We start from the raw sequence: 13020 nt of genomic DNA, 5'->3' as shown, positions 1-13020 counted from the left end.
AGCACACATTAAGCATATGATACGTTTTCAGAACTATTCTAAGTTATTTATTTATGTGTATTAACTCATTAGCAACAGCTCTGTGAATTAGGAACAATTATTATCCCCATCGTACAAATAAAGAAACGGAGGCATAGAAACGTTAAGTCACTCATCCAAGGTCATATAATTAGTGGTAAACGACAAATCAAACCAGGAAATTTAATTCTACATCCTGGGCTTTTAACGTCACACTAACGCACAATAGAGGATAACGTGACTTTAAGTGAAGCGCTATGGTCTGAATTTTGAGTCACGACTCAGAGATCAATAGTTACTGGGATGCAATCAGCATCTTTTGACTGAAATGTGTTATTTGTACATTTCTATAACCAGAGCATGTGGGTTGGGATATGCTACATTGGTGCAGCCGTTTTTGGAAAATATAATTTGCCCCAACATATTTGAGGATGTTATAAAAATTAGGACTTTTATATAAAATATTAAGGTTTATTCTACTCTAACAAAAAGAGAGTAAAAACTTACCCCCCAAATTTCCTTCTTATTCCGATTTCCACTTATACCTTCAAAGCATCTCCTCTCTGGAGGGTGGGGCTGGCCTCAAAGCCATCGCCCTTATATACAGAGAAATTAGAAAGACCACATAAAAAGCTTCTGCTTTCAAACGTACATATTCTCCCGGGGAAAGGATATGTTCCAATCAATTCCTTAGCTAATACGTAAAAACCTACAGAGGGGGAAGATGAGTTTTAACCTTAAGATTTGGAGGAAGAAGCCAAATCCTTTTGGATATCCCCATGTCTAGGGGAGGCAGCAGTCATGAGTGAGCACGACTGGGTAGTTGTCCCCACTGGACTGTACTTGCACTCCCTGAATATAGCTATCCTCATTTTCCAGCTATTGCTGCCTGGAAGCCTGCCAAGAGCATTCCTGTGCCACCTCCAAACTCTTCTTACAGCACAGGCTCTGTGATGACATGAAACCGTGCAAAGTTGGGGGCTCTGAAGTTATTTCTCCCCATTGAGATAAGTTTGATTAAGCACATATCCTTGCTCTGTTTACTGGAAGAACAGACATTAAGTGGCAGGAATGTTGAAACATGAAACTTACACTATCATTAGAAAAAAATCAGTTCTAACCACAAAGATAGTGAAAGTCAATTTGAAAGCATGATGCAGCGTGGTTGAAAGAAGAATATAATAATAGTAGTCAATGATTATCGAGCGCTTTGTACAGTGTATTTGATTTAATTTTCACAGTGAGCCCTATGAACTGAGTGTTAAAATGATCTCCATTTTTACAGTTGGGACAACTGAAGCTTTGAAGGTGGAAATAACTTGCCCACGGTCACACGGTCACGCAGGTGGTCAGTGATGGAGCTAGAATTCAGATCCAGACAGTCTAATTCTAGTGTTCACATTCTTAACTGCTAAGCCATGCTCCTGGGCCCTCCATGTCTGCTGTTACCCTTCTGGAGCCTGGTTGAGTTAATGGGATCACCTACCAGTTGGCCACTCAAACTCAGGAGTCATCCTTCACGAGGCCATCTCCATTTCCCTCACATCCACTATTGTGTAACGTGTTTATTAAGGTTTGCCATGTGCCGGGTAGTGTAGATACAACAGAGAACAAGGCAGTAAAGATTCCTGTCCAAGTTAAGCCAATCTTCTTTGGGGTTTTAAAATTTGGAACGAGACAGAGTACGTATCAGTCTCTGTCTGGTAGTGAAACAGGTTAATGCAGGGCTGGGGAGCCTCTGGTAGCCATGTTTCCTGTTGTGTGGAGAAATCCAGAGGGAAGTAAGCTGACATTCAGAGAGAACTGGAAGGGAGAGATGGTCCTGGCAGGCTGTCCAAGATTCTGTTTCTGGCTGTCCCTGAGACCAGTTGCACCCTGCTCTCACTGCATCTATGTTAGCCTTTTGATAATTTCCACTTTCTGCCTCAGATGGTTAGAGTTGTGTTTCTGTCACTTGCAACTAAGCCATTCTTGAATGATACAAACCAAAACAAGCAGGCATCCACAAACTCACCCCCAGAGATAAGCGTTTTCACACTGTGGTGTATATTCTCATAGTAACATCTCTTAGAGCGCTTGCTCAGCTCTCAAGGAGTCTTCCTGGCCATGGCTCCTGACTCACAGGGAAAGACGTCTACTTGCCATGTCCATACTACTTGGCTCGACCCACTTGGCCATAATTTATTATTCCAGACAGTCATTTTTGGCCTAAATTGGGCCAATCAGTAACTCTCTGAAACTTTTACATTTGGACTATAAAGGCACAGAGCCTAGGTGAGAATCATTTCATGAAAGCTGTAGCAGAAGAAGTTCCCCAAATCCATCTACTGAGAAAGATTCTGGTGTTGCTCTTGTTTCTTATGTGACCATATCTACATATGCTGTCTTATTTCCTTCTAATATTTCTGTGAGTTAAGAGGTGGTTATCTTCAATTTACAGAAAAGATAAAATCAGAAGTTATGCGACTAAAACAGAGAAGATGGAGCTAGATCAGAAATTTAGTTGATTAACCTGATGCAAAGCTGTCTAACTTTCTTCCATGGAACGTTTATTATCCTCTCCCCACCCAGTCCATCCTCCCGCCCCCCACCCCCACCCCCACCCCAGTTGGCTTTCTCCTGTAACAAAGTCTTTAGTTCAGTGTTTTCCAGGTCAAACATTGGGCTCTCTGCCCTCTAGTCTCCACATTCTCCAAGCTTATTTTCCAGATAGGCGTTCTTACAGGGCTGCAGTGGGGCTACAGTGGGGCCTCAATAGAAACAAGGTCAATACTACTTGAAAGGAATGGGCATTGTGCCCTGAGGTTTACAGCATAACCAGAACTTTTTGTGTTTTTAGATAGAGAAAGGGGTCAAACAGCCCTGCCAAGCCTGAAGAGTCTACCAATGGCTTTGTTCTAAGGGAATTTTCCTGCTTCAGGGCTGCTGAAGCGAGGCATGAAGATTTGGGGTGCAATGAGGATGCCATGGGCGGTAGGGAGCTTGGCAGAAGTGACAATTGTATATGTCATTGAGATCTTTATATTCATTACACATAAACAACATTACATAAACAACAGTTTATGGTATTTGCTAATGATTTCTAAATCTTCATGTCGGTAACTAAATCCTTTTTAAACTCAGGATAAATGTAATTATTTGTGTTGCCTTATTTTTGTTTATTAATTAGATTTGTCTCTTTAATTGTTTTTGTTTTCCCAAAGAAACAGCTCTTGGGTTTACTTATCTATTCTATCCTATTTTGCTTCCTAATTAATTAGTTTCCATCTTTATCTTTATTATTTTGATCTTCTTGATTTCTTTAGGGTGGATTTTATTTAAATCCCTGTCATTAAATGTTAACACATTATTATTATTTTTTGTTTAGTAATAAAAGCATTATTAAATGGATGCATCCCATTAATTTTTATAAGTTCTATTTTATACATCGTTTGCAATAGTATTTTAACGTTGGGAGTGCAGACGTCTTTTCTAGTTTCCAATTGGTAGATATTAAAAATCAAGAGGAAATGTTGGTGACACTTGCCAGTAACATCTACATCTGGGATTGCAGAAGTGCACAAATCATCTTCGTTCAGCCACTCTACTTCTCCCCAGAGGTTCCTGCAGAGCTATCTATAAGAAACACTGATCAAATGGGAGTCAAAGCGTCATTTTAGTAATAGCTGGCCGGCTCACAACAATGTTCTCCGGAGGCTCTGGAGAAGCTAGAGCGGAACGCAGAACTAAGGGTCAAGCCTCACAGAGGCTGTGCTCTGAATCTTGGGACCAAATATTCAGGCATCACCCTGGGAGAGCTGGCTGGGCTATAAGAGGTGCCCAGATACTCACCCACTGGGCATCAGAAGTCCCCAGTCACACGGAACTGGAAAAGGAGGAGGAAGTGAGCAGAGCAGCTATAAAGCCACCTGACACAGGAAGAGAGTGGGGAGAGAAACATGTGGCATGAAGAAAGACACTAAAAGTTCCCTTCCTCTGTAGCAGAGGTTTTATCTTGGTGCCGTTGCTTTGTTATTAGCGTCTACTTAGGCTTTGTAGTCAGAGAATATGATCTGAAAAAGTTTTCTGTTTCAGAACTTAATGAGATTTTCTTGCTGGGCTGTTTCTGTGCAACTGTTTCTGGGACATTTAAAAAGAAACTATTTTATACATATGTAATGTATCTACCATGTCAAGCTTATTAAATGTATTATTCAACATTTTTATAAATTTCTTTATTGTCCATTTCATTGGTGATAGACAGATAGGAACAGTTGCAAACATATTGCTACAATTGTGTATGTAGAAAATTAGAACGTGACAAGCTTGACTATTTCCTCACTGCATCTTTTACCTTTTTATTCATGTAAAATGATTCTCTTTGTCCCATTGAAGGCTCAAGGCTTGGATTCCACTTTTCTGTTATGAATATTGCCAGGACTTTGTGTGTTTGCTTTATGTATCTTTGCCCACATTTTGTTTTAAACTTTTCTCCTTATTTTGCATTAACTGTCTTAGTCTGAAACTTTTGTGTTATGTCTATCATATTGTTTTACGTTTTTTTGTTTTTAAAGTATTTCTTTGTGTTTCCATTCTTTTCTTTTCTTCCTCCTTCCCTCTCTCTTTCCTTTCCTCTCCTATCCTCTCCCATTCCTTTTCCCTCTTTCCTTCCTTCCTTCCTGCCTTTCTTCCTCCCTCTCTCCCTCCCTCCCTTTCTCCTCTCTCCCTCTCCTCCGATTTTCACTAATTGTAAATACAGGCTGCAAGAATTTTTAGTAAATTTATAGAACTCTGGAACCGTCACCACAATCCAGTTTTAGAACTTTCTCCTCATCCCCAGGCAACCAATGATATATTTTCTGTCTCTATAAATTTGCCTTTTCTGCAAAATTCACACAGTTGAAATCATACGATACATAGCCTTTGGGGTCTGGCTTTTTTTCACTTAGCATAATGTCTTTGAAGTATGCTGTGTATCACGTATCATCATTTCATTCCTTTAACTGCTGAATAGTATGCATGCATCATGTGGATGCACCACATTTTGTTGTCCCCTCACCAGTTGGTGGACCAGTTTTTGACTGTTACGAGTAACGCTGCTATGAGTACTCCTGCGTGATCGTTTCTGTGAATATGTTTCCATTTCCCTTAGGGAGATTCTCAGGAGTGGAATCTGTGCAAGATTTGTAGTAAATTTCTGTTTGACTTTACTTTTTGTTTATGAAAATATAAGTAGATCAACAGATCATTTTTGTCAGACGTGACTGGCCTTCTTCTCGCCATTCCCTTTTTTTCCTGAAGTGAGAAAAGTGTCCTTTATTTAATTGAATACGTCCACATCAAGCTGCCGCTTTAATTCAGACTGTTTGGAACGTGAGACCTGGTGTTTTCAGTTTTGATTTGTTTTCACTGAGATGTAATTCACACAACATAAAATTCACTCTTTAAAAGCGTACTGTTCTGTGGCTTTTACTATATTCACTATGTTGTGCAACCGTCCCCTTAACCAATTCCAGAATATTTCCATCACCGCAAAAAGAGATCCCATACCTGTTAGCAGCCAGTCCCAATTCCTCCCTCCCTCTAGCCCCTGAAAACCACTAATCTACTTTCTGTCTTTATGGATTTGCCTATTCTGGAAACTACGTGAGTACAGAATCATACACATGTGGCCTTTTGTGTCTGGCTTCTTTCCCTTAGTGGAATGTATTTGAATTTTTAAAAAACAGCCTGCACCAGTTTACATCCCCATCAACAGTCCAAGGGTTCCAGTTACTTTGGATAGTGTTTCAGTGACTACTATTCTTGTTATTATAATGAAATCGAAACAGCAGAGACGTGCCTGACTCAGCAGCAAACACTCTCACTCGTGTCAATATGGCAGAGCCAGGAACACAGAGCTGGGGAGAGGACACTTATCCTAACCCCACGTAGACGGTGACCTTGTTTGGGCCTTCTAAAGAGGTGGGAACTTTCTGCTGGTGCTGCCTCAGGCCTTCAGGAAAGCCTCTCTGGCTCTTCCCACATTCCAGGTCTGGACGACAGCGAGGAAAGAAATGGGACACTGGCTGATTTAGGAAATTTAAAAAGGCATTATGAAATGACGTCAAACACTCTCCAGGATGCCTTTCTCTTTCTTTCTTTCTTTTTTTTTTCCTGGAAGGAAAGAATGGTGCTTTCCAGTTCAGTTTGCAAAGGTGATATTTGATTATATCAGTTAGTCTGAAAGAGAAAATTTGCACTTCTGACCACTGCAGCTCGTCCCTGCTCCGTGGCTGACGTCAAACCAGTCCTGCCGTGCGCATCTCGGGAGAACTGAGCAGCGTGGTGTTGCAGGAAGGCCTGTGAGGGGGCAGCCAGATCTGGTTTGGGGGCTGGCTTTGTCAGGCGCCATGGGAAGTTACTTCACTCAAATCGTTGCTACTAATGCTGCTCATGACTGGTGTTAGAAGAACAAATACAGCGCCGCAGAAGGAGGAAGGACGTTAAAATTGTCGTTTGTTAAAGGGAAAAAGAAAAACAAACACACACAAAAAGTGTTATGCCAAAATTCATTTCTAAAGTCTTCTGTTTTGGGCCCTAGAGCAACTGGTAAGAGAAGCTGGATGGGTTCCCTTACAGGCTGAAAAAACAAATATCTCTGATGCAAAAACACAGTGACGATGTCCTTAGATGTGTGTGAGTTGACTTTCCAAATGCTCACATCCCTTTCTCAGCTATCGGCTATTGCCCATCAGCTGCTGGAGGTGTCTTCCTGGGGATAGTCCGGGGCTGGCCCTGTGTAACTCACTTTTTGCCTCTTACGTAATCTGTAGGCTTGGGCACAAAGAGCAGTTTGAGAATATGCTCAATAATACCCCAGTGCAAATTACACCACATGGGATGAAAAGTAACTATTCAGAAGGCTGCTTTCTCAGGGAAAGCAATTGCACGTGGAAGAAGGGTTCATCTTCTCCAATAACTGTATTTTAAACTCGAATCAACTCCCACCTATTTCGGTAGTTTTATATATGCATTTTTAAAAGTTCATATCTCTCCAGGAAGTTTATGAGGGCTTTTCCCCTAAGGCTATTGTACATAATGATTTGTAGAAATAGCTATATAGAAGAAAGAAAAGGTCAATTTTAGAGTTATGTCAGGTTTTTTTTTTTTTTTTTGGTGAGGAAGATAGGCCCTAAGCTAAGAACTGTTGCCAATCTTCCTCTTTTTTTTTTTTCTCCCCAAAGTCCCAGTACAAAGTTGTATTTCATAGTTGTAAGTCCTTCTAGTTCTTCTGTGTGGGATGCCACCTCGGCATGGTCTGATGAACAGTAGGTAGGTCTGTGCCTAGGATCTGAACTGGCAAACCCTGGGAAGCTGAAGAGGAGCTCATGAACTTAACCGCTATTCCACTGGGCTAGCCCCTAACTCAGGTAATTTTTGATTGTGTTCCATTAGCTTACTGTCTTGAATATGAATACTTTGGCATTTTTCAAGTGATATTTCAGGGGATTCATATCATTAAAATTGGCTAATGGCTTCTGGTTCCATTTCTATTTCTTTTTTTGAGGAAGATTAGCCCTGAGCTAACATCCGTGCCCATCTTCCTCAACTTTATATGTGGGGTGCCTGCCACAGCATGGCATGCCAAGCAGTGCCATGTCCACACCAGGGATCTGAACCCCAGGCTGCCGAAGCCAAACGTGCCCACTTAACCACTCTGCCACTGGACCGGCCCCTGGGTTTTGTCTATTTTTGATGGCGTCACACACTGTTGATTTAGTCCTTCATTGTAGTATTTGTTTGATCCTCAAACCAAACTCGACATAACCTGCCATTTAAATTTTTTCTTTAGAATTATGATTTTTGTACATAGTTAATTTAAAGAAAATTAGTTGTGCCATTTATTAAATAAGAAAAAGTAGAGTTTTGTCTTTCTATATGATGAAAATTATTAGAGTCTATCGAGATGAACTTGCAGTATACTGATAAGATATCGATCTAAAATAAAATATTTTAAAATTAAAATTGCTTTTTTATTATACATCCTGCAAAAATGGTGACTTTTTTAATTCCTAAGAAAGGGGGAAAATATGTGAGTAACTAATAAAATGCATTAAATGAAATTTATAATTTTATAACTACATGTAAAGCTATAAATACGTATAAAACTGCATATATATATATATACATATACACAGTTAGATACATAGATAGATGGATAGATAGCATCAAATGACAAAACTAAAACAATTTAGTAATGAGTTTGATGTCCTTTATTCAAGGGAAAATAATGATGGATTGGGGTGTCTCAGAAGCAGCGGAACGCTCTTCCCAAGGACTTTTGGGCAAGAGCCATTTTTACAGAGCGTTAGAAGAGGCAACACAGAAACAGGCATGACTGGCTAGGAGGCGGGCGATTGCCTTATAAGGGAGGCAGGTCTGATTTTCCAGGGTGGGGTAAGCTAGCCAGAGGAGAGTTGGAAGATTGTGATTGGTGTTAGGTTTCCTTGACAGTGAGATGTTTCCAGTAACTGCAGGCTGATTTAGGTTTAGATTTGTGACATGGGCCTGGCCACTGGGGTTGCCTCCATTTTGTGGGTCCCAATACACGAATTTACTTTATCAAATGATATACATATAAAGAAAATACTTTTTACTGAAAATCACTTGAGAATACATAGTGTATGTTTAGAGAGGAGAAATGGTAGACAGGAGAAAGGAGTGAAATACTAGTAGAAACAATCTTTAGTGTATTTCACAAAACCGTTATCCCACATGTCTCCTTTGAGTAAATTGCTGTGGTCCCACATAGGAAATTTACCTCTTCTCCAGATATCTCCATCCTCTTCCCCAAGGGCTCTACCCCAAACCCCCCACCCTATTTTTCCAGGATTAACTCCTATTTGACAAGTTTAGAGTTTGGTGGTAGGGGATAATTTCTCTAGACTTTTCAAGGGTCAAGAGTGTAAGCCTGGGTATTGAGTGGGTTTTCCCTCTTTTTCACACTGGCTGTTTCTCTTGTCTACCGCCTTCAGGAGGCTGAACCATATGGATAAGCAGGCAGAATGTTTCGATAGTCAGACAAACCACCAGTATGCATTGCATAACCAGAGGATGAATGGCCGTCTTTGACTTATAGGCAAGAGTGTCCAGTGTTGGCATAGAACTTGGGCTGGTTTCCTGACATGAATCTCTTGACTCTCAGATTAATTTTTCTTTCTCTAATTTCTGGGTTCTGCAGTTTGGGAGTTGGCTTCCTGCTTACATTTGCCCCACTTAAATAGCCATTCATAAAAGCAGTCATTGTGTAAGTAGCTAGGCCATGCCCTAAACCAACATCCTGTGTCAGGACCCAGATGTCTGGTATGAAAGAGGAAACAGGTGCCATCTCAATCTGGAGTCTGTGGAATCAGAGTCCATCATTTCAGTTCCTCTCTGGTTTCCCAAGACAGTCTTCTCTGTGCTATTACTACCAAGCATGCCTCAACTTTTGCATTGCTAGCTGTGAGACCTCTTTATGGGTGCTGTGAACCTTGAGATGTTAATTGTTCCTATAAGCAATGCAAAAAGGTCACTCAAGCTCCTAAGGTCTTAGAAGCATGCCTCTTTCAAAATTGAGCAGTGTCCTCTATAACTTTGCTAGGAAGCTTCATCTTTTCTAATCCACAGCCTTGCTGCATGTGTTGTGGTCCCCTGTTGGTTAAAAATCATGAATGTGTCAATTTTGTATGGTACTGAGCTCCCTTTGCCTTGCTAAGTGGCTCTTGGAAGTCCCATGGAAGAATGCCTTTACCCAGCTGCTTGGAAGATGTATTATACCCAAGGAGGGAAATAAAGAAGGACTCGAGAATAGGAACATCATGGCAGCACCGAAAATGACGTACTATATACAGTAAGGGTGAACTTAGTTCCAAAGTCACCAGAAAAGCCAAAAATTATTCTTCAGATTTATTCTATGGTTAAATGTGCATGAAAATTACCTAAGTATAAAACCTGTACTTGCCCTATTTTGCTCTTTTTATGTTACAATTTCTTTGCTAAACTGTAGGCTCTGTGAGGGAAGAGATTTGTTTCTTTTCTTTACCATTGTCTCATCTGTGTCTTACACATGCTAGGTCCCTAGTAACCAATATTGAACAGTGAGAAAAAAAGGCAGGCTAGTCAAAAATTTAAAAACCTTTTATTCACACAAAGAAATACAGATAAGAACTACTAGAATTAGAAACATTAATTTATTTTCTAAAACACTATCAAAGGTCTAAGTCATAAAACCTTAAGTTAAACAGCAGAACAGAGAAAGTAAAGAAAAAAAGGAAGCATAAGAAAAAACGCAAAACGTAAAATTCAAGATGAGAGACCAAATTTATGTCATGACAATAAATGTAAATGCATAAGATTATCCTATTAAAAGACAAGACTTTCACGTTAATTTTTAAATTTCTGCTATTTATTTATGCTTAATATCTGATAAATATATTTTATTTGTAAAAACAAGCCATTTGAAAATGGCTACTGCTATAAAATCAGAAGCCATGTACATAGTCAAAGGGTGTTGGAGATGTTGAAATTTTAAAATCTTTATGAATAACATAAGCATTTAAGTTACATCCAAAAAAACAGAGATGAGGAGGCAAGGTTGAAAGTCTGAGGAAAGAAAGGTGTCACAGTAAAGTGTTTTTGGAAATATTACCTTCACCTCTAAGCACCATTCAGGTGACAGTGGCATTATTCATATTAGCTGAAAAGAGGAAGGGAATGAGGAGTCACTGTAAATGAGCACAAGGTTTCTTTTTGGGGTGATGGAAGTATTCTCAAATTAGATGGTGGTGATGGTTGCACACCTCTATAAATATATCAAAGTCATTAATTTAAATTTTAATAATTAAATTTTATGGCATGTAAATTGCATCTCAATAAAATTCTTAATTACAGTTTCTAAAAAAAATCCTAGGGACAGTATTCCTTTGATCCTTAAAGGTAATGCACACTTCCACTCTTCAATATTGTTTTGTGTGATCTAAAGGACAATGTCCTGACCTTCGCCTCACAGAAGCCTCGCATAGCTCTCTTTCCCAGCAAGAATTCCAACCAATCTGGAACTGGTCTCCTTAGAGATCTTACTGTGGAGAGAAGGAGCTCATGAAAGCTTGCAGAATACCTAGTATCTCACGGAAGACAATGCTAAGGGAAAGAAAGAAGGAAAAGCTAAAGCATAGAGAGAATTTGGGATAAAGTGACACGTCTGCTGTTTCTTGGGCAAACTATGGTGGTGATACCCCATCTTTTACTTAATGGAGAATTAAAGAGAAATGATTGGAAGTTAGTCTTTTTATTTAAAAAAAGGTTTAGTAAATCACAATAGTAGATGTCTGTCTTTGGTTAGAGCCTCCTCAGAGAAATCAACAGAATCAGAATATCTTTGTGTGTATGCATGCACGCACATGCCCAATTCTACTGGTCAAAAAGAAAATGAACAACAGTGCTTGGCCTTGGCCAAAACAATATGTTTTTGATCAAAGTCTCTCTTTGATGTACGCTAAATATCTTCTAGAAAGTGTGTAGAAATTGGGGGGTTAGCTAAAAGCCTCAAGAGATAGGAAGTTATTGTTTGATCGCCTTTACACTTCAAAGGTGACCCTAGGGTTGAAAATCATAAATCCCAAATTCAAGATGTGAAAAAAATTATTTGTGCCGTAGAGGAAGTAAACTCTGACATTTCCCAAATTGCGTTTGAATCAGGTTATTCAGTCTTAAAACGATTTGCTTGAATAATTTACTCATATATTACTCTAAAAGAGATTTAACCCAAGTCAGCTATGGACACCAAGAGCTTTACATAAAACTCTTGATTTCCCCACAGCTGATCCTCCTTTCATAATTTTTCTATGGCTTTCCATAGGGGACAGAACAATGCATGTAATATCTTACATGTTAGTCGGTGGTGGATAAATCTGTGCCCGCCATGATTGCCTGTGAACAGGAAGTGTAGGCTGTCTCCTTGCTGAGCTCTGGAGGCTGGGAAACCTTATAGTCAAATGCTGAGTAGAAACAGAAGCCATAGTCTTTCGCTCAAACAGCACTGGCTCTTGCCATGAGTGCTCCCTGCCCAACATGCAGCTGTCCAGAAGTTGAACCTGGTCCCTGCATGCCCACCCTGAGCAGGCCTGCCGCCATATGCAGACCTGGGATTCATTCCCCAGGGGTAGGCTCCACTTTCTGGGCCAGCAGAAAGCTCAAGGACTAGGGCAGGAAGCTGATTTCTGCAACAAGTCTGCTCAACATCGATACAGCTGCTCTTGGCAGCTGCCTTGGCTCTTCCTCTAATGTGGGTTTCTGAGGAATAGAAAATGGGAGAGATTTAACATGCTGTCACCTGTTTGTGTCCCACTTGCTCTGACTGATGGCATCCATTCTTTCATGAAAACCTTGGGGGTTCCAACTCCTCACTCTGAACGGTAAGTCCTAGCTGACAATACACGTGAAACCAGAGGGAATGTTGGAGAAGGATGCAAAGGGTTCAAGGGCGCCTTGGCTCCACACTGAGCTTTGCGGGGAGTGGAGAGGCATCATGGAGCAGTCTTACTTTACCTTCTCTGGTGGTACAACCACCCCATCATTCCTCAAGAATGCAGTCATTCTCTCTTAGATGAGGGATCCTTTGGTAGCAGGCACGTGATTAGTTCATGGCCTCATTTTTAAGGTAATAGTACAGGTTCTTAAACCTTCTCACCCAAGCCTTGCCTGCTGTGACTTTGCTTCCAGTAGGCAAGGGCTCCCATTCTCTAGCCTGGCTGTAGGCTGTGGCCAGACTTATAGGTCCTCCCTCAAGCATGGACAGAATGTGCTCACCTTAGCTCCACACAGCCCGTCTTTCTGGTCTACCCTCAGGCAGTCTCCTCACGACCACCCAACTCACCAACTCAACCTACACTTCTCCATTCTGCCATGGGAATGTGAATTATTCTCCCTGAATACAACCTCTTGCCTCTACTAGAATTAAATCCTGAATACATGAATAGCCAAAACATTTCAACAACTAAA

The sequence above is a fragment of the Equus quagga genome, chromosome 1 (assembly GCF_021613505.1).
Source record: "Equus quagga isolate Etosha38 chromosome 1, UCLA_HA_Equagga_1.0, whole genome shotgun sequence".
Lineage (NCBI taxonomy): Eukaryota > Metazoa > Chordata > Mammalia > Perissodactyla > Equidae > Equus > Equus quagga.
This window is presented reverse-complemented; position numbering follows the sequence as displayed.